General features: G+C 40.3%; 1 protein-coding gene across 6 annotated transcripts in view; it reads right to left on the minus strand.

Moving 5' to 3' along the window:
- The window catches only part of SPSB4 (splA/ryanodine receptor domain and SOCS box containing 4), a 161319-nt gene extending 140570 nt beyond the window's left edge, over positions 1-20749 (minus strand). For 3 of the 6 annotated variants that reach the window (XM_027729352.2, XM_027729350.2, XM_039378775.1), the window contains exon 1: positions 20512-20731. The gene's annotated coding sequence lies outside the window, so the exon portion shown is untranslated. Of the gene's footprint in view, positions 1-20511 lie in introns of all 6 variants that reach the window. The other 3 variants (XR_005562579.1, XR_005562578.1, XR_005562577.1) reach the window with 2 other exon arrangements.
- Positions 20750-21602: the final 853 nt, after the last annotated feature.

The following is a 21602-nucleotide window of genomic DNA, read 5'->3' on the forward strand; positions in this document are numbered from 1 at the left end:
TACTGTATAATGTACATTTGTGGCTTGATCTTGACTGAAAACAGAGAGATACAGAGGCAAAAGAACCTACTGAACTGCCAGCTGGCAGTATAGCACTGGGCTTTCTTCTGGTAATAGGCTAAATGAAGAAGATTTGCAAACATCCTCACAGTTGAATCCATCCCACAGTGATCATGATGTCTCATCTTCCACCGGTTTTGTGAAGGAAACATGTTCATTCACCTGGGAGGCTTTGAATTCTAATCCTCCTGAAGTCACAGGATGTACACCAACTCTAAGAGGGCAAGGATTTTACCACTGGTCCTCTGGAATACAGTGTTTGATAGTATTTACTGCATAAAACCTCCAAACTGGAGTATTATTATTAGATAGACAAAATGCAGTAGCAGACATTTGTTTTCAGAAAAACTATAACCAATACAAGCTACTCTGGCTGCAAATATTATTTTAATACTACTCAGCTGTGTTAAAAGAGCCCCCCAATGCTCTGCTTATCCTTGGGTTTTCCAAGCCAGTTGGTGCAGGCAATGTACCTGGAGGGCATGGGGAATTAAAACATTATGGAGAAGTCAAAATCAGCTGAAATTTCCTAGAGTCAGTGGTAAAGAAAAGGGAAAGATGCTCCCCAAGAATTCACCTTTCTTTGATTTAAATCTCCTCATCATTCCATGAATGATCAATCTTAGAATCTTGTTTGTTCACTTTTAAACTGATATTTTGGCTAGAAAAATGCTAGAGAATTTGACAAAACACCTTTAATATAATTTTTTTCCTAAGACTAATACTAAAATTAGTACTAATTGGTTTTGGCTAACTTCGTGGTATTCCCAACGTGTGAAACATGCGGAAAACAAAGCTTGATTTCAAACAGGTTTTTAAGAATTCATCAAAATCCCTACAAATCAAAAAATCAAATAACAAGCCATTGGTTATAGTAAAGATTAAGATTTTTATGACAGATTATGACAGGAAAAAAACCCATCACCCTAGTAGATCAGCTTTCAAAACAATTATTTTCATCCTAAACCTAACCTTCAATGTAATTTCTTTCTATTTTGCATTTTTTCCTGTTTTCTCCAAAACTAGGTTATATTGCCAATTGGCCAACAGCTCATTCACAGACACTGCTATGACTTCTATTTAAGCAGCTAGCTTCTAAGAAGGAAAATAATTGACATTTTTTCCCTTATCTCTGACCTGGTAAAAAAAAAAAATCCCTTGGAATAACTAAATAAAACTTTCAGTCAAGATAAAATATACTTAATAATGTGACTGTGAAGGGTGAAGAGAATGAAGAAAAGGTTCAGCAACCAGAACCTTCTCTCCATCAAAGAACTGTATTAACTGCTCTGAGTCAAGCACTTGGGTTTTTTTGGGAGCGGGGGATTTTGGAGGTGGGAAGGGGTGGAGTGGGGAGGGAAAATTATGTTAAAACCCCAACCAAAACAAAATACAACCCAAGAGTTATTCATTACCTTGGCTTTAATTTGCTCTCCCATTAGTGGGTGGCAATTAGCTCTCCATCACAAAAGGAAGTGAATTTGTTCCCATCCTCAGGAGAATGCAAATTTCTTCCTCCCGGCAAAGGCCTGCCACGTTCTATAGCAACGTGCTGCCATACAAATGAGGCACATCGATTACCCTTTGTAAACAGCACTTGCTAAATCTTACAGTGTTTCTTCTACAAAAAAAAAAAATAAGCTTTGATACCTCTTTGGCTTTATACAACATCACTGAACTGCCTCACCTAAAGCAAAGGCTTCACCCAATGCCGTTTAGCACACCCAAGGATGCCTGGGAAGAAATATCTGGAAACTGAACAATCAGAGGTAATTTAATATAGGGTTTCTAAGCCTGAGGGCTAGAGATCACCCCAGTATTAGCACCTGACAGGTCAGCTGTCAGTCATGCTGTGGCTTCAATGCACAACAAGGGCACCGGTACCTGCCTCCCTTTCTGCTGACATTGGTGTCTGGTTTGTTGCTGCCATCACAGCTCTGCCAAGCGAGAGCACCCTTTTGGTGCTCTGGTACAAAATCAGGAAGTGAGGGAATATTTTGAGTCTACCTTATGTATCTATCCCATAGCACACTTACTAGACTGATAAGATGCAAGCAATCTCCTCTGTTAGCAATTTCAACCTAACACTAAAAGTTTTGTGGAACTACTTCACCTCAGGAACTGGGTTTACTGAGAGGCTGAGGCCATTTCCCAGTTCACACATTGCTCTCATAACTGCCCTGCATAAATAAAACTAAGCATAAACAGCTCTTCCTGAAATACAAGTTAAAAATTAAAAGTTGATTTTGATGCTAAATGACGAGGCATATGCCTCACATGACACACTGCAATTTGCTCCGCTGGCCGTGATTAATCTGTGGGGGGTTATTTCTGCACTTGTATCTTCTGTAATGTTACAGCATGAATGTTTTAAAACTCTACAAAACTAGGTTGAAATGGTATATAGTAGATAGGCAAAGAACATCTGGTCATAGCAGACACTTTTTAGATCTAAAGCCTAAGAAAAGAGAACAACAATTAAACAGAAAAAAAAATTAGAACAAAACTAAAGAAGAAACACGAAGCATGAAAATATTGTTGTCATGCTCATTTGAAACCATGACTAACTGAGGAAGTTTGAAGGTGAGCTAGTCAAACTCATTAGCAACACTTAGAGCTAACCACTTATTGTAGAAATATTTACTCTATTAGCATTCACAATGAATTAAGTGTGGTTATATAATTGAATTACTGTGAAATTGAGTTCCTTTGAAGAAATACAGGAAAGTAAAAATTGTTTTCTAAAATTGGATTTCTTATTGGAAAATGCCTTAATTATGCGACACAACCCCATCTAGGCATCAAAGCCATGCAGTTATTTTTATAGTTGCACTGTTGTTATTTATGGAGGGAAAGCATTAGAGGCATTAGCTGTTATCACTAATAAACTTAAACCTGATTTTTCTTTTAATAACTGATGAATCAAAAGCAGACAAAAAATCAAAACTATATATATAACATACGTGATTTAAAACTGTATTGTCATTAAAACACAGCTTTTAAATAAACCACTATTACTACGACAGAAAATGAGCTAGTTTGTCACTGAGTGAAAACCTTGTCCCTGTACATGACTGTTGCACATTAACAAGCTTCTTAACAGCCGGGTCTTTCAATACTGGCATGATCCAATTTTTACATTTATCTGATGTGCCTTGAACTCTCAACTGGACTCACCACAGGGCCAAACAGCACTGATCTCCAACTTCAATATTTCCCAAGGCCATAGCTGCTGGAATTATACTGAAATTGGTAATTATGGAAAAACTACAACAAGTTGTACCCTGTTTTATGTACACCAATAAAAAGTAAGGATTCCCATCAGCAGGAGAGTTCTGTTGTTTAATTTAACACCAGACAGTTTACTGGTTTCACACATTAAACTTACTGCCTCATTTTATTGTGCTGCCATTGAGATGGAACAGATTAAATCCCTACCTACTTATTATTACCAATTTTTACTTGGTATGGGGAGTCACACAGCACCATTACTTATCTGATAATGGAGAATTTCTTAATCAGCCAAAAATGCAACGTTTTTTGGACTACCCACTCATACAATCTTCAGTCTCTTCAAACAAAAGTCAGCTTACATTTACTACTTTTATGAAATGCTTTTTATATAACACTTGGCATCTCTCAGTGAGACAAAACCCACATCTGCATATCCACTTTCAAGGAACGCAGCAGCTGAGGTACGGCCCAGAATTTACTAGCAACGAGAGCACCCAAAATTTACCGCGCCCCAGGCTCCCTTGTGTGGCTTCCACTATCGGTTGAGTTGCTCAAAGGTACTGCTGATGCTCAGCATGGCTGGGATGGTTTCAGTTTTAAAAATGTTGTGAAAAGAGGTCCCTAAACATATTGTGAGCATGACAGACCAGACATTGCCAAGAGATCTGACCCCTTATAGTTATATTTGGGCCTCAGAGAGGCAAGTAAAACGATCTTGGACTCTCCACAGCTTCACTGTGCCTTGAGAACCTTCGTATTTTTCATATTTATAAAAAATTTAAGTTTAAAGGAAAAACTGCTGGAAAGGAACCGCATTTCCATCTTAAATACCTTGAAGACTTTTGCTTTTGGAGAAATTACGGTACCGATTAAGCAGAAATCTATTCTATTTCCATTTTTGAAGCTCGTTATAGAAACTTTAAGTGTCCTCTAAACTGGATACATATGGCCAGGAAAATCCCCACTTAAAGCAACTGTGGCTTTCATAGAATTTTCTACAGGCTTTACTTACAATTTCTTTTAATCAGCAGTGCCAGTGTTAACATCTGCACCACAGCAATCTTAATCAGAAACGCCACACTTACTTCTGTCAGTATTCAGAATCGCTCTCCAAAAAGCTCTTCAGTGTTTAGGTATCTTGTTGCTCTAGTTTAGTGTTCAACTGGCTGTAATTAATCACGTCATGATGTAATCAAACCACAGGGATGTTTCCATTCAAAATGTTCAAACAGTAAGTCTATACTTAGCCAAGGAACCAAAAATTGCCTAGAAATGTTTACAGACCCCACTTAACTTACTGACATTTTAACCTACCACATGTCCTGCAAGTTTACATTGACTCAGGCAATGAATTTTCTCGCACACAAAAGACCATCCAGCCTTGCTGCTCTGACTGCTGAGTACCCGTAGTAACAACAGCAACCTCACAAAGTTGTACTTGCTCGTTTAGAAAATGTATTTGCTACGATTCCAGATGGTTAAACGTGTTAGAAACACGGGCACCGGGTTTGCTGATGTGGCTAAACTCAGCATGTGTTGGTTTATCATCCCAATCTGGTACAGCTCACCCAGACCTCGCTGTAGCCCAAGGAAGCAGCTTCCCCCTCCCTGGCTGAGGGCTCACACTGGCTGGTGCTGCAGCAGTGGTTTACCCACCATCAGAGAACATCTGCCAACTCCAGAGAAACATAATCACCCCTTTGGCTTAAAATACAGGTTTGCACTTTCACACTACCTACTTTCAGCTCCTAACTCAAGTGCCTGAACATCAATTAGAAATAGAAATGCCTATCGAGCAATCCAGAACTACTAAACTGCTGACGCAGCTTCTGAAAGCATCGTTCTGTTCAGAGGCAAGATTTTTATTTAGGGATTGTAGCTCATTATGTAAAATTAGTTACAACTCGTAATGAATCAATCCATCTCACACTAGTTTCTAAACCAACCAATGCCAGCTTTTTGCCGAATCATTTTTGCCAGTCTGAACAATAGCAGCTTTTTGTTCTGTTCAATTGTGCGTGTGTAATCACAGCCCTGAACTATTTTTACGTGTAACCCCATAGTCAGCACAGTGCAAACGCTTCCTCTCTCCAGCAAACTCAGCTGTATTGGCAAAAGGCAGTTTGGGTAATGTAATTACCATGATCTCCAATGCTTTCGCATGAACCGACAAGAGGCAGCGTTGAAAACTACCCTTCCCTTGCCCGCTTTCTACACAGGAAAGTTCTGTAGCAAGGAAGGCACACTGAATATCTAAAAACGGAAATTCTTCTTTGCTACTGGCAGTTTGTTTTTTCCAGCAACGTCTCTTAAATTTAAGTTTCACCATTACATGAGGGATGGCAGGGGAAGAGACAAAAAGTGGATTTCTAGACCCCACAGGCAACATTTCAAGGTTTTATGTGTTTTGCAGGCCTTTTTTGTCAATCTTTTGCATTCTAACCTCTGTCCAGATTGACACTGCTGCATAGTTATTCCCCATTTCACGTCTGGTAGAAGTTTACTAGCATGCCGGTTTTTCCTTCCATGTAAGTCACAAGACAGCTTTATTCAGATCTAACAGTGACTCCCAAGGTATCATTCCTGCCTCCCAACAGTTCAATACTTCTCTAGCTATCATCGCTCTTTTTTTTTTTTTTGGTCAAGCTACTGGTACAGTCAATGAGCAGCAACACAGCCCTGTTCTCTGACAGGGATGAGCAAATGGCTCTAGAGGAATGCAGGATTCCCAAAGAGTAATTGTGTACATCCCAAAGTGTTTCTTTGATGTCTGCAGCCCTGATGTCTCACTTTCTAGCCCAGTTCTGACCCCAGTTCTACATTGACTTCAGAGTAAAACCAAGGCAAAGAAATGATGAATTAAGTCCTTGGTAGAGTAAGTAGATAATAGCATGAACAGAATAAAAAAGCACCTTCCTTAGGATATACAACACAAATATTTCTCTGTGACCAAACCCCACCAGTTCAGCTGTTCCAGGTATGCCAAATACAATCAACTCAGCAAATGCTATTGCAAAGGGAAAGCAACCAGTGATCATTTCCTGCTGGAAGTATGAGCAGATGCCTCATCATACTCTTCCTAAAAAAGGGAAAGTCTGATGTAAAGCAACACTACCCACATCTAGAAGAAAAACAGAAAGAGCGAAAAAAGGTAATTAAATTTTTGGCCATTAGCCCAGCTAGTGTTTACTCAAGGGAAGAATTAAAAAAAAGGTGCATGAGATTACACCTGGCCTGAAAAGCAAAAACATCTGCTGAACTCATAAATGATTGGATTAGTTCTGCCCCAGGAAGCCAGCCTGGTATACATACCCTCTACAGACCAGTTTAACTGTGCACAGGAAGAAATAGAAAAAGTTGTGCTGAATTAATTTCCCATTAGAAACAAGGGGGGAAAAAAAGAAAAACATTCTTAAATGCTGAGTGCAGGTCCCTTCCACAAACTACAGCATAGCTTGCACTTGACAGCACATTTCTTTTCAAAGGATACGTTGTAAGGACTGCCCACAGGGATAGTTCAGTTCAACAGTTCAAATGGTTCATCCATTTTCTGTTTGTTTTAATCAAATTGGCTGATATACTACTAATCATTTTCCTAAAATTTCCTTAAGCCAGTCTGTGGAAAAAACCCCCAACCAATCAAAAAAACTCCAACCCCCGAAGTCACTAAATTCTTGCTTTGAACTGTACAGTAACTGGGACTGCTTAACAAGGTCTTTTGCATTTTTGCAGCCAAATTCAAAAAGATACACTTGGGAACCAAAGAGTCAAAGTGGCCTGGAGTAATCACTGGACCTTGTGTCTCTGGTCCCTTGTGTCTGGAAAACTTTACACCAGAACTCAGCAATACAGCTCCTCACTGTGCCCTTTCCTACCCTGCACTGTCTGAACACAACAAAGCTGTGAGGAAAAACCCAAACCAAACCCCAAAAGGGGGCTGTGCAGTCCCAGACCCTGTGCCTTCAGCTGAACAGAGTCCAGACAGCACCAAGTTATGTGACATGATGGATCTGCCCTCTGTGTCTGCAGAGCACTGCAGGCTCCCTTCACTTCCCTCCTTTGGGCTCATGGGATTTGGGAGTCAGAACCTGAAAGAGAATCTGGAAACTGCAAATGCAATTTCACTGTGACATAGAGGACACAAGACAGAGCTAACAGATAATGTGCTACTGCAGTACTGTGCTGCCACTGCTCCTGGTCCATCATAGCTTGGGAATTTGGTCTTGTACTGAGGCACTGAGCACATTGGGGCTTATTGCCACATACCTCAGGATAAACACAGAGCTAAGAGTGCCTCTGTGCAGGCAGGAAGGGCAGCTGCCTTTACTGGAACAAATTTTGATTCTTTCCCAGATTGCAGTGCTCACCATTTACACACACCTTCAGGGATTTATTCTCCCTCATCAGACTGAGCTCATGACTGTCACACTCTTCCCTAAATCCTTCTGCTCCATTCCAAAGACAGCAAAGGCTCATATTTTCCATTACTGTGAAACATTACAGTGTACTTTTCAAATTTTTCAGGAATCTGAATTCATCTGATTTCATCCAGGAATGGAATCCCAAAATTATTCCTAGCAGTGGCATATAGGAGAGAAGATAGTCTGAAACTTCTGTGCCCAGGTTTTTTTAACTATTAAGTAGTCTCAAAGGATTTTCCTCTCCCTCAGGCGAGCATTTTTCCCCAAGTGGGTGGGAGATAACTGTGGTGAGTACCCTAAAGACATTTCAGACAGGTAAATATGGTAAGTCAGTATTTTGCCATGCTATATTTGAAGATGAAATGGGCATAGCATTTTGGTTTGAAATGCAGCTTCTTAATCGCATTTAACTCCAAAATTTGCAAGACTTAAATAATTTTTGTCGAGCAAATTCAGTTAAATTCCAGACAGGATCAGATCTGGATGTTGTGGGCCAGCCTTTTCAATCTAAAAGGGCTGTCCTGGTTTCCTCCTTCTGCATGTCACTTAGGGAAGAAGCCATCTTTAACTGATGCCTCACCTATTAATAACATTTAAATACATTGGAATTGCTATTTGCATTATTTTGAAGAGTGATATTTCCAGAAAAAATAGTAATAATTAAAAATTATATATTCATCACCCTAATGACCACAACTAAAGATAGCACCAACTTTAACTGAGCTTTGAAAACTAAGGAGAAGCCATAGATCAAATAATCTAAAGGTATTGACTTCTTCACCTGCATGTTCTGGGTGAAAACCACATCATGTCATTATGTAAACAATCACTGGACTTCTTCCAAGGTTATATCCTTCACAGCTGTGAACAAGCAAAGAGCAATCTGAAAACACACAAAAAACTCCCACACGGCAAAGGAGAATTTGATTTGCATCAACCAAGGTACAAAGGACCATGTCTTCAGGCTGGCCAGTAATAATTACAGATCAGCTCATAAACACCAAGTATGATGGAAGTCATTCCAGTTACATGGTCATGAACACTGAGTATTTGCAAAGAAAAGAAGTCTCCAGAAACTCCTATCACTGACAGAGTTATTTATTTCCTCCATAAGAAGGCAATGCTGCTTCTCTTACATGATTGGAATTAATGCAGGCAAACAACAGTACGAAGAAAACTGCAGGTGTTTATGCTTTTCAGAATATTTTTAGTTCCTTCCCCCAACTTGCAATATGATTTTTTTCTTATTTTTTTAAAGCAGCCATTCATAGCCCATCCTAGAGGATAAACATTTCACTATGACTTCCTTCTGAACTATAAAGGTCATAAAGGATCCAGAACACTGGGAAGCATCAGCCTTAATGCTACACTCCTAATGCTGCCTTCCAGCTCCAGGCCCAGTGGTATTGTACAGGGAAGGTATGTCTTGTCCAACTGTATTTCTTTCCACTCCAGCACATAGGAGATATCAAACCATTTGTCTCCTTCACTGATCCTGTGTTCCTTGTTTAAAGGTCGTCTATAAATCTTGAAACTTCTACCAGAACATGTTTCTAAATAAAGTGTTTCTAAATAAAGTTCTACTTGAGAATAAAGAAGTACTTCCAATATTTTCTGGAGTATGACTTCAAGTTGTCAATCAGTTTCTAGTTCATCTGAGGTAAACAATCTATTAGAAACGTGCTGGATTTTTGTCTTGCAACATTTAGATCTGCATATTGAGGCTGTTCTTCTCTTTCTGCAAATGTTTGGTGTCTGCCAGCTAAACCTACAGCCAACATTGTTACAGTTTCATGACTGAATTTGTGGGGAGAAGGTTCAAAGAACAAAATCCAGCTTGTTTCTGTTACAAGCAGGAACATTTTTTCCCCTCACACCTTTGATTCCACCTGAGCTATTTATGCTGCTTTTTGCTAGAGAGAAGCACCTGCTTTGTGGAGTGATGGGTATGCAAACAGGAAACCCAAGTAACACCTAGAGAACACTCACATCTACCCTAAAGGAGCAGTTTCTCTCTGGTGAAGGTCTTTGTGGCTCATCACAGCAGGTACAACAGAGCAGAACTCCCCTTAACTCTAAAGAAAGCTTTCCTTTCAAAGGAGCAACTATATATCATGTCACTGTGACCTGACAGTGCCTGAAAATTACTGTGTTTCTGGCAACCCCAGAGGACAAAGGAAAAAACACAGCCTGTCACTGAATTCCCTCCCAAAAAACCTCACGAGGAGAAGTTATCCTGGTTTTGAGGAACTGCCTCCATTTCTGCAGATGTGATTTTGTGCCCACAATTATTTGCAAGCCTAAATTATGGGCCCAATCCAATACTTACTGAGGTCAACAGAAAGAGGTCCTATTGATTTCAGCAGGGGTGAAATATAGCCCACATATCAAAGTGCAGCTCAACAAAGAAACATAATTTCTGGATAAGTGCTGCTTGGATCTGGAAATAACTGTGGATACAATTCTAAGTCCTCAATGTAAGAGGCGAAATTGAGTTACATCTGAAAGTCAGAATCAATAGCTGTCGCTCCACTGGGCTGGCAGTGCTTTATTGCTGTTGTGGAAGAAAGTGATTTTTAATTTGTTGCATAAATATAATATTTTGCCACTTACCCTGTGTCTTTATGACCACCTATAAGTAACTTCAACAAAAGGAGGAAAGAGAAATTGGGTATTTCACACCTTAATGATGTTTGTAGTGGGCACCTTGGATGCATCTATTTTACTGGACATAAAGCAAATTTTTATGGCTCACTTCCAACTAGTTTCACACAAATACAGTAGAGAACTTCAGTTAGAAGGCAGCTCACTGTCTTACCTGCTTGCTGTGGAAAAAGATATCTTGAGTCCCTACATAAATGGAAGCAACAGTTTAGAAGCAATAAATATTCACATTTTAGTCTGGCTTATTTGGAGGAAATAGATTAGCTTAGCAATTTTTCTGTAGAACAACCTAATCTTAAGAAAAGCAGATACAGCCACAAGAGTGAAGTTTAAATCAACTAATGGCCTGTATTGATGCTGAATGTGAATATTAAAATACTTAATTTTAAAGTGAATTAAGAGAACATGGAAATTCTTGAAGTCCATATTGTACATGCACTAAGTAAAGCAGAAAAAGATACTGAAGTACTAATTGAAGAATTCTGCTAAGTTTTTACAGGACTTAGAAAAACAAGAGATTTGAAGGACAAACCTACAAGACAAAAATATGTATTAGTGAATAAATGTTACATAAGTAGTTTTGTAAAGACTATAATATTTGAGGCCAGTTTGTGCAATTGGAGAAATGATCTTTTCACACTTAACTGAGTACACACATCCTCAAGTGTTTCCCCAAGCGCTTGGGATAACCTCAAACTCCCAATGAAGTTTTTAAAATGACAAAAAGAGGCCCAGATGAAAGAAACAAACCAGGCTCCACAGAAGGTACCATTTGTGCCCCAAAAAAGAAAAGGCCAAAATCACCATTTACTTTCCAAAACTCTAAGCAAGGTCCCCTCACCCCCTACTCTTCAAAGTCAACAGTCAACAGACGAACTGGAATTATACAACACAGAGATCCAAGAAGTATACAGGATACTTTCGTGAAAAAGTGGTTAAACAAAGGAACATTTGAAAATTAAAGCAATCTGAAGCAGGTAACCTAGGAGAAGAAACTAATACAACACACTCTGAGCATAGTTTCTGGCCTAACACACACACATAACTCACCATAGCTGTTGCTGTTTCACTATCAGCACATTCACAGCAAAGCATTAACAGCACATCTGTTTCATTAAAAATAAATGATCAAATACAGGGATTATAAAACTTTATACTTCCACGAAAACAACTGTTATTTTTAAAATGCACCTCTTGCTAACAGGAACTCACCACATACACTGCTTTCCTTTCTACCACAGGGAGCATATACAATAATGAAAAGCTTGCCAGAATAACAGTCCCAAACAGAGCCAGTTTTAGCTTCAAATACATACAAATTTCCAATAAACACACACTTGTTTTGCTAAGGATATAATTGTTTATCTGATTAAATAATGCAAGCTTGATATTAATTTAAAAAACAAATAATGGAGTCTTTTTTTCCGGTGCTAGGCCACAGAGAGCTCAAAATTACTGTTTATTTGGTTCCCTAACTTCTGTTGAATGAACTTAATTGAGTGAACTGCATGAAGTTAGTGTGAGTTGAAACAGCAGTTTACTGGAGACTGAGAACACAGCTGTGCTGGGCAGGGCACGTCTCCAGGATGAAGAACCAACCACTCCCTCCCTGAGATCCTGCTTTATGGTGAACTTGCCACCAGCTGCCGCAAGAGAGGAGCCCCAAAGAGAAGATACGAGGACTCCCTGAAACAACATCTCAGCCTGGGCCATATTGATCAACACAACTGGTCTGCTCTGGCCTCCATCAGGAGGTGTGGAGACACAGCATCTATAACGCTGCTGATGCCTTTGAGAACACAGCAGGATCACCCTTGAGGAGAAAAGACAACGCAGAAAGAATCGTGTCTTGCAGAATTTACCACCTAAGGAGTCTTTCTGCTGTGCCTTTTGCAGCCGGACATGCCTGTCTCGTATTGGCCTTTTTAGCCACCAGCGTGTTTGTAACAAACGTGGGTAGAGCCCTCCCCAAATCTTCGTTTGCGAAGCCCAGCCATGATGACTGGAGACTGGATTCTTTCTCTCTTTCAGCCCACTCTCTCCAGCAGCCATAGGAACCTGAGGCTCAGTCCCTTCATTAGGAATGTTCCTTTTAAGATGCTTATCAGAAGACACGACTACAAGGAAGCTTAGTGAGGAAGAACTCGACCCAAAAATACACTCCCTTCTTTTTCCCTTCTACTGCAAAATCCCCACAGGGCACTGAACTCTGGCAGCTCTGAATGCATCCATGACCAGACCTTAGACAGCGCTGAAACAAAGAAAGGCATAAAGACAACTGAGTTTACATTTTGTAAGTTTTTCTAGGTATGTACAAACAAACGATTTTACAGTTCACAGAACGGAAAATTAATTCTGGATTTACAAGTCTGTGCCAAAACCTTTCTGAAGGTAATACAAGCACATTTAGAAGTCTGCATTCCAGATGTTTCATGTTCCTAAATGCCACTTTCATAAGTAACTTTGGTATTTTAGCACCAAGTCACCTTGATTTTCAGGAGCTTTTTATGTTCTTGAAAGTGTTTCAAATTCATCACAGATAATCACAGTTGCAATTACTGTCTCTTCACTTTTTCTCCTTGTTCAAAAGAATACCCTGAACAAGGACTTGTCTCTTAGACTGGCTTGTGAAATCAATACTGAAAGATTTGAAGAGAATTTTAAAATATATTCATTTGCAAATTAGCTGTACTGCAATTTCCTTTAGAGAAGCAAAATAGATGCATTCTTAGAGCATTTCTGTTGCAGCAGTTTGTTGGCAATCTAGACCATAGGAGAGGAAAAAAATGACATTGCTAAACAACCACACAAGATGCAAGAAAGCGTTTCAGCACCTCAGTTGACACGATACTCTAGTCTAATATTCATTGAGCTGAGTTTCAAAGATATGGGGATGAGACATCTTTGATACAGATCAACCTCTTCTCTAAAACCAAGTGGTTTTGTGCAGCCCTAAGAAGAGGAATTCCGTTAAGAGCAGGTGCCAACATGTTCCTCTCTTCCACTCCACTAATAAGAGCATTTTCTTTGGCACTGACAACCTGTAATTGAGCTGACAAGCAGTGAAAAGAACTCAGGTAAGACTAATGGCTCTATTTAACAGCAGTCTCAATTAGCAGTGCATCTGAAGTTGGGCAATCTTTTCAGGAAAAAAAAAAGACAGTTATTTTTCAAACATGACAATTAGTCTTACTTAAAATCATTTTAATGAGTGGTAGCAAGAAAAAGAGTCAAAACCAGGGCTGGACACTGAGTTTATTCAGAGTATTTAAAGTAGCAAATATTTCTCATGGTGAAAATATCTGTAAAAGAAATTAAACAGTAACATACTTTTCCAACTCTCATCTTAGTCACCAGCAGAGATCCCACAGAATGCTGGCAGGACATCCTCATCTTTAGGAATTAACCTTTTCAGTCAAAACCATACACATCTGCTATCTCAAAGTATTACACCTTCTGATTATGCCAAATAATTACATTCCAGTGTTAATCAGCAGACATCAAGCTGCAAAGTCTGTAAAAAAATCATTTATTCCTCTCCACAAACTATATCCTGTCTGTAGAACAACTATGAATATTTCATGATGTACAGTTTTCAGAAGTGAATGTTTTATTTTCATTAACTTTTCCTATATTCGGCTTTCCAAAAGTCTTTTAAATCTGAACACTCAGATATTTTTAGAGCAAATAAATGCACTTCAATCATCTGAACGCACCATGAGGTTGTTTGAACCCCCAAACCATCACATGTCTTGATCTGTGAACATTAACTCATAATTCTTACATCTCTTGCACTCAACAGTCAAGGGTTTAGTAGCTTTATTCACATAGACTAATAACTTGATGCACAAATAACTTATTGTGCAGCAAGCCCCCCTGACATAAATGGGTATGTGATATTACAAGTGGCTTCATGGCCACAAAATTTATACATGCTTAATTCCACAGCCACATGCTCTGAGCATGTAGATAAATACACCAGAGCCAGTAAGGCCATCTCAGTGTGCACAATTGCAAGCACATACAGTTCTTGAAGGATCTAACTTATAAGAGGATTAAGGGTATTGGAATGGCTCAAGAAGTGGCACTATTTCATGAAAGCGATGCTTTGCAGACATATCCTTGAAGAAAAAAGGCTAATTTGGAAAGCTTCAATAAAGAATATTACATGCATGCTCTGTGTGTGTACACACCAAACACATTTCTATCTAAATAAAGGATATATAGATGAGTATTTCCAGGTCTAATTAAAATATCCATTCAAAATAAACTTCAGTAACAAAGGACAGCATAAAAAAAATTCAAGAAACTACAAGTGGAAAGTTGCACATTGACAACAGAATGAACTGCCAGGGAAATTACATTTGCTCACATAGTTCTAAGTAGCCAGAACTGTGTTGAAAGAAAGCCCCTGGAACTTGACAATTCCCAAACAGTTTGTTTTCTTCCATTCATTATCAGAACAGATGAAATTGTACCAAGAAATTTCTTATTAAAAACCCCAAAAGACCCACTTGCATAAGAAGTCAGAGGAAAGGAGAAAGGACTAAGGGATTCCTCTGTGATGAGACTGCACATTTTCTCATTTTCTCCTGCAAATATAACTTCTGCTGTCACCAGAAGAAATGAGATGAAGTGTTAAACCTGTTTCAGCTGTCCTGGTGAGGTATGGGTAAGGAAGAAGAAACCATGAAATTACCCAGGAAGAGTCAATAACATGTTATTTGACTTTATAGGCAAAAATAAACATCCTTCAAGTTGTAATTGAATTAACGTAGCATTTTGAATAAACCCAATTTGCACAGGATCTGCTGTCACAGGAACCTCTGCCCCTCAGTGTTAAACCCAGCCTCCCTTAACTGCATTTTTGAACTGCTGATCAAGCTCCCTGCATGAACACACAACAGTCCCTTCCTCATCCCATTGACTTTCTGTCACGTTCTCTGGCCACCAAGCAAACATACAGGTATGCATGTGCCAAAAATGTTACAATAGTTTGTAAAGGAAGGACAAACTCACCTATGTTATTTGTGCAAAAGAGAGAAGAAACAAGCACTGAATAAGGCAGGCTGGCTAAGTAGCAGCAAGACTTGTTAACTGGATTGTCATAATATTGTCTGACTTGTTAATCAAAAGTAAAAAAAAAAAAGGAATAGCAAGAAAAGTCTGAAGGGCAAGAAATGCACACATAACAAACTGGGAAATGAATGAGCAGTATAGGAAAATACATTAAAAATCATGGCTACTTCATATCTGTAGCACCTGACTTCTGACACAAGCCAGTAAAAACACGACCAGACAAAAGGGACAGCTTTTCACTTGTACAGTAGTCCACCAGATGCCCTGTGACAGAACTGAGAGGCCTCATGAAGACCTAACCATTGCTTCTTTCCATCTGCTGCTCTACCAAAGCTGACATGGAAGATGAGCTGACACCAAACCACATCAGTGGCCTCCTGTGAGTGGCCAGGGCACCCCTCAGCTCTGCCCTCTCAAGACTCCTCAAAAGTAGGCTCACATCAAACTGGAGCTGTGCAAGAGGAGGCCAACTCCAGAACAAAGGACTTACACAGTAAAGAACAGGCTGCCAGAGCCCAGGCACTTTGACAGAGGAAAATAAACAGCACTTCATCACAACTTCATACCACTGTAAGTTTTACTCGGCAAATGTCCCATCTTTTCACAGCCTTCATTATTCTAGGAGAAGCAATTATATACAAAGAAAGAACCTATGACTTATTAACCACCTTTTAAAAATACACTCTCTACTTATCAGGAAACACTCAGCTATTGGTATTGGCTAAGCACTGTTCTACCTCACCTTCAGATTGCAGGTTATCATCCTTCCTTCTGCAGGGCCTTGATCCCTTGAGAATGCTTTACAGCCTTGTGGATATCCAAGGATCATCACTTTAACATCTAATTATCATTGTAAGCAGCCACTGTAAACATCAGCAAGCTTCACAAAGGGCACTATGCAACACAGCACACTTCATTAATATTAAAGTTAACTGGTCTTCCAGGAACTCATCATATTTGCTAAAACAACATACAACAGTAGTGCAATAAAGTGATTTTTTTTCCTCTGCTTCAAAGCTGAAAGACCAAAAAAAAACTGGCTTCTTTCAAGGGCAGAGGGGAAGCATCTGGGGTATATTTAGCTATAACTGATAACTTCCACACTTATGTTGTTCAACAGATGTTTAAAATGGATTTGCAGACTATAAAGTTGATTATTCACCAGTACTCTGTGACCAGACTATTTCTCATCAGAATTGTAAAGGGCAGTTTTACAAATAGACAATAGAGATCAAGAAATTGCACTTTTAGGTTTAAGAGGTCTATAATTGAGTATGCCAAAAAAGGCAAATGACATTCAACTAACACTACGTGACTATTGGAATGCACCACAACACGTCTCTAGAATAATTTAGAAAATGTCCACTGTAATCTTTGGTTTGTGCTCCAGCTTAATGCAGTAACTACACTGAAGCTTTGAAAGGTCAGAAACTGAAATGAAGACTTAACAACTTACTGGTTTTAATATTGTTTTGAGAAGAAAAAAAGTGCTTAAATTAAGTAGGAACAGGCCTATTTTTTCATGTAAACCCATATAAGCAAAGAGTCCATTCCCATAAGCTGTTGGAGTGGCTCTGAAGTAATGTCTCCTTTCCTGCAGTGCTGAAAATGGCAAGCCCAAGGACGAACATGTTTGCTGTTCACATTGTGGGGTGTTAGTGCAGCTGTTCCTCCTCCTCATGATAGTCATGGTACACTTAGGAAGAGCAGAGTGAAGCCTTGCTATTAATGTATTGGTCAGATCCCGGGGCTAAGGATCTGTGTCTAAAAGAAAGGGAGAAGAATTGCAGGCATACACCACACTTAATTGGTATCACAGACACAGTTACCTCTGTGTACATTTTGTCAGAGCCTGAGGTAGGAATTCTCATAAGAATTCACCTAGAAGAAGATCTGGAGTAACTTCACTGAAAGCACATACTTCATATGACTATTATAAGACAAATATAAAAGAAATGAGAACTATGCTCAGTGAAATATTCAAAATTAGAGTCTTGAATGCAAGTGATATTTATCTCAGGAGGCAAAACCGCTCTCTATAATCAGAATACTTGCACTGAGAGCTGAGTTACATTGCCCCTGTTCCATGTAAAATCAACTCTCCTTCACATTTACTATTGCCTGTGGAATTCTGTCTTAAGGCTGCTTAATACATGATCAATGAACTGGCTTTGAGATGGAGACTTCTGGGGAAGTTGTTAGAAACTTTATCAGCAGTTTTAACAGGGACCAGTCTTGTCACCACCAGAATCTGCAGGTTTGTCTAGACTGACAAATTTACAACCTTTTTGATTAGGCAAAGCCACTCACCAATGAGCTTGTTAAATTCAACCGTGGTTGCTCTCATTTAGAATTAAAGTACTTTGCACTTTTAAAATTAGTACAAACCAAAGGAACAGCATTTGAATTTAGACTAATTAAGGTTGAATTTAAAGTAATTTGGATAAATCACTTAAAACCCCTGGATGCATGAATCCTACTCAGAATTGACCCTCACAGAAGCAAGCTCTGAACTACTGGAGAGATCTCTCTCTCTCACCCACTTCAGCATCTGAAATGGGCCCTCAGAACTGCTTGCAAACTTTGTCTGTGGAGACTAAGAAAATATATTAGTCTAAAATCAGGAATTACATGTTTCTAATGCTGAAGAAGTCCCAAAGATAAGTGGATGAGGCACTGCTATTTTAAAAGTTGATAACTCATGAATGTTCAAAGCCAGAAACAAGTACTTAATTCTGATGGAAAGCTGAAATTCTTTGCTTTACACTACTTTAATGTGTGCGTTCCATTTATTTTATCAGTAGTTGGTGAACTCATACAATAAACCAAGCCTACATAATCAGCCTAAACTTATAAAACAATGAAAAGTACACAAGTAGAAGAAAAAGCAAAATCGTGATAAAAAAAAAAAGAGCTGATGACAACTAACCTGACAGTTTGACCAGTCAGTTGTAATTCTTCTAGGACCTGTTAACATTTAGAAAACATCACTCCCAGGCTTGCACCTGGAAAATAAACTAGTCTTGGTTTAGGAAATTCACCACCTTCCTTATGAAATTAAGGCGGCAAGAAAGTAGAACTTGCAGCCTCACAAGCTAAAAAGAGCTAGAAATTAGCACTGTAAAACAGTAGCATTCAGGGCTTTTTTATATGTTGCACAACTACAAAATTGCTCATGTGAAAATGCTCAAAAGTAACAGTGCAGCAACAGAATTCCTGTCTGCTTCTCTACTGCTTTTTCTCTTCAGTACATAAGCATTGCATCAGCATGAATATGGGTCACAATCAATAAGAACGTCCTTGCAGAGCACACAGCAAGGCCAGCTCTGTCCTCTTCTGGTGTGGTCCTGCTGCCACTATGAAGACTGACAAAACTCACTTTTCATTTGACAAGCTCAGAATAAAAACACAAATGCAACTCAAAAACTGAGCTTTTCTACAAATTCTTCTCTGACAGCATTTAACTTCTAAAGCCTTACAGAATTAAATAAGAATTAAATGCCACTAACATGCAATGCAGATGTAAGATAAGTTTGAGTGCTTTGAGTGCTTTGTCCTAATAGCACAAAGGCATCTAAACTATTTTAAGGTATCATTAAGGACAAGCCTAATTTTGATTTATTAGAAGAGGTGCTTACTTAAGTACATGATTCTCTCATTTGCTCCCACAGAACAGGAAGTCACACATAAAGTTTTAATGCACTTATGTTGAAATCTCTCCACACAAGATCATCTTGTGACACACCTGTTAACCACTCATTGCAAGGGACACACAGACTTTTACCCGAGGGAAGAAAAAAGGCAAAAATCCATAGGACTTATTCCTTTGCACTGCAAAACCCTTTCCAGAGAGGGGAGAAGGATCAATAGTTCAATAGTCATCTGGACTCCCAGGGCAGCTAATGCAAGATCAGAAAACTCCACCTGGAGGTCTCTGCTTCTTCCAGATCCTCTGTGATCTCAGTGTATTTGTGACAAAAGGAAAATGAAAACCAGGGTTATTCACATCTACAACACATTGGAAACAAATGTTTCCTCTTACCCTGATTATGCTTTTTAAAGCCCTTTGTGTTCTCTGTCTTAAAAACCGACGTAAAAGCACCAGTTTGAGATATTTTAACTTCATTGCCAGCACTCAAAAAGAGCTAAAGAGATGACAGACTGAAGAAAATTATGAATGGAATTGTACATCTCTTCAGTTCGCTGAAGGAAGCGCCAAGCTGCGCGGTGTGACAACAGCAGAACCTGTAAGGCTGGCAGAAAAACGGAGCGGCACAAATACCATTTCGCCACAAGTGTGAACGAGTATTAAAACACCATCCCAGTGAGACGCTGTCGCTGACAGCCCTCTGAAAAGAGGTCACCCGTGACACCGAGGGGCGATGCAGCCTCCTCGTTAGCGCTATTTAAATACCCCACCGAGCACTCCCTCGTCGCTTCCCCGGGCCATCCCACGCTGTCGCAGGGAGCTGCCACAGCGCTCCAGCTGGAGCCTCACCGCTCCCTGACCCGACTGCCAGCAGGGCACTTAAACCAGTGACCCTCCTCCGCCCTTCGGGTATTGTAGAGTTCGTTATGTAATATGTGAAAGATAACAAGTGCCAGCAACAAAGCAAGAAGATAAAGCAGGGAGGAAATACACCGGATACCGTTGATAAAGTGCAGGTTAAACAAAGGTGGTTAAACAGGCAGCATCAGGTGCCTCCGCCCCATATTTTGGAGGCGCTCAGCACACAGCTGATAAGACTTGAACGGGACCATTCTCGCCCGCGAGGCGACGGGCGGAGGGAGCAGCAAATAGCCGGGAAAGGAGGGGTGGGATGGGACCGCCCAAGAGGGCGGAGATGCCTTGGAGGGCTGGGGGCACATTCTCTTGCAGTGGAGCAGCGCCGGGCCGGGGGAACGGGTTATTCCCTGCTCATCCCTGGGCACCGCCGCGAAGCCGCCTGGGGCGATGGAAACACGGAGACCCGGCCGCCGTTCCCGCGGGGAATCCCTGCAAGCTGCTGGCAGCGCTCCCGGGCCGTGCCCGCGGTCTGCGGGAGTTACTCACCGGGCGCAGCCTCCCCGCACCTCCGAGCGCCGGGCACGGCCCCGCCGGGCCGGGGTCCCCGCACCGCCGCGGGTCCTGCGCCTCCCGCGGGGCGAGGGGGTCCCGCCGGGGGTCCCGGCCCGGGTGTGCCCGTGGCAGAGGCTCCCGCAGGTCACGGCCGCGCCCCCGAGGTGCGGGAACCCGTCCCGGTCAGCGAACGGGCCCGCGCTCGCTCAACTCCCGCCGGGGAACGGCGGCCACGACCCCGGGTCCGGGAGCGTTGGTGGTGCTGCCGCTCCCCGCCCCTGCCGTTGGGGCTGTCACCGCTCAGCGCGGCAGAACCGGCGCCCTTTAGTCCCAAATAAGCCTTTTCCTCTCGGATCGTCTTGCTAAACTCCCCCCCTCACAGAAAGTAAGGTCACACTTAAAAGGGTGTGAGGATATAAGAGGTTGTGCGCATTCCAAATTAGGCACAATAAAACTGCTGTGTATTACTATGTAAGTTCTATCCTTTACGTATGAATTTTTGAGATTCTTAATGTTTATGTATCCTACCACAATAAATCCTGACCCATTTGGTATTATGAATCCAATAACATGGTCCTGGAAAGTAGGAAGGAGTTATATTCAATCACTTTTACAAAAATTACCCGAAACAGCTTTTATACATATACAAATAATGTTGTCATTTCAGCTTTGAAAATGGTATGATGCTTCATATCAAGACTACAGTGAGAGAACAGGGACCCTGAGGTTTGGAAAGTGGGAATATATGTGGTTTTTTTAAATGGTAATAAATTACTCTAATATCAATGAATTGTGATATACCAGAACCCAAGAATTTCACTAATCAAAGGCTGAAATATTCCTCTCCTGAACCTCATCCATTCCACTTGTAGAATTAAAAAAAAAAAAAAATAATTAATAACATGTAATGATGGCTCAAAACTTTCACTAGTTTGAAATGCAAACAATGCTGTGCTAAAAGAGGCCCAGAGGACAGTGAGTAATGTAAGTGGCAAATTATATTGTTCTTTATTTAAATATCTTCTTAGCATTTAAAAAACCCAAATATTCTGTTTCCTGACAGGTTTTGCATAGTCTGGGTTAGG

This window comes from Pipra filicauda, unplaced genomic scaffold (assembly GCF_003945595.2).
Source record: "Pipra filicauda isolate LSUMZ 115617 unplaced genomic scaffold, ASM394559v2 scaffold146_size1912638_pilon, whole genome shotgun sequence".
Lineage (NCBI taxonomy): Eukaryota > Metazoa > Chordata > Aves > Passeriformes > Pipridae > Pipra > Pipra filicauda.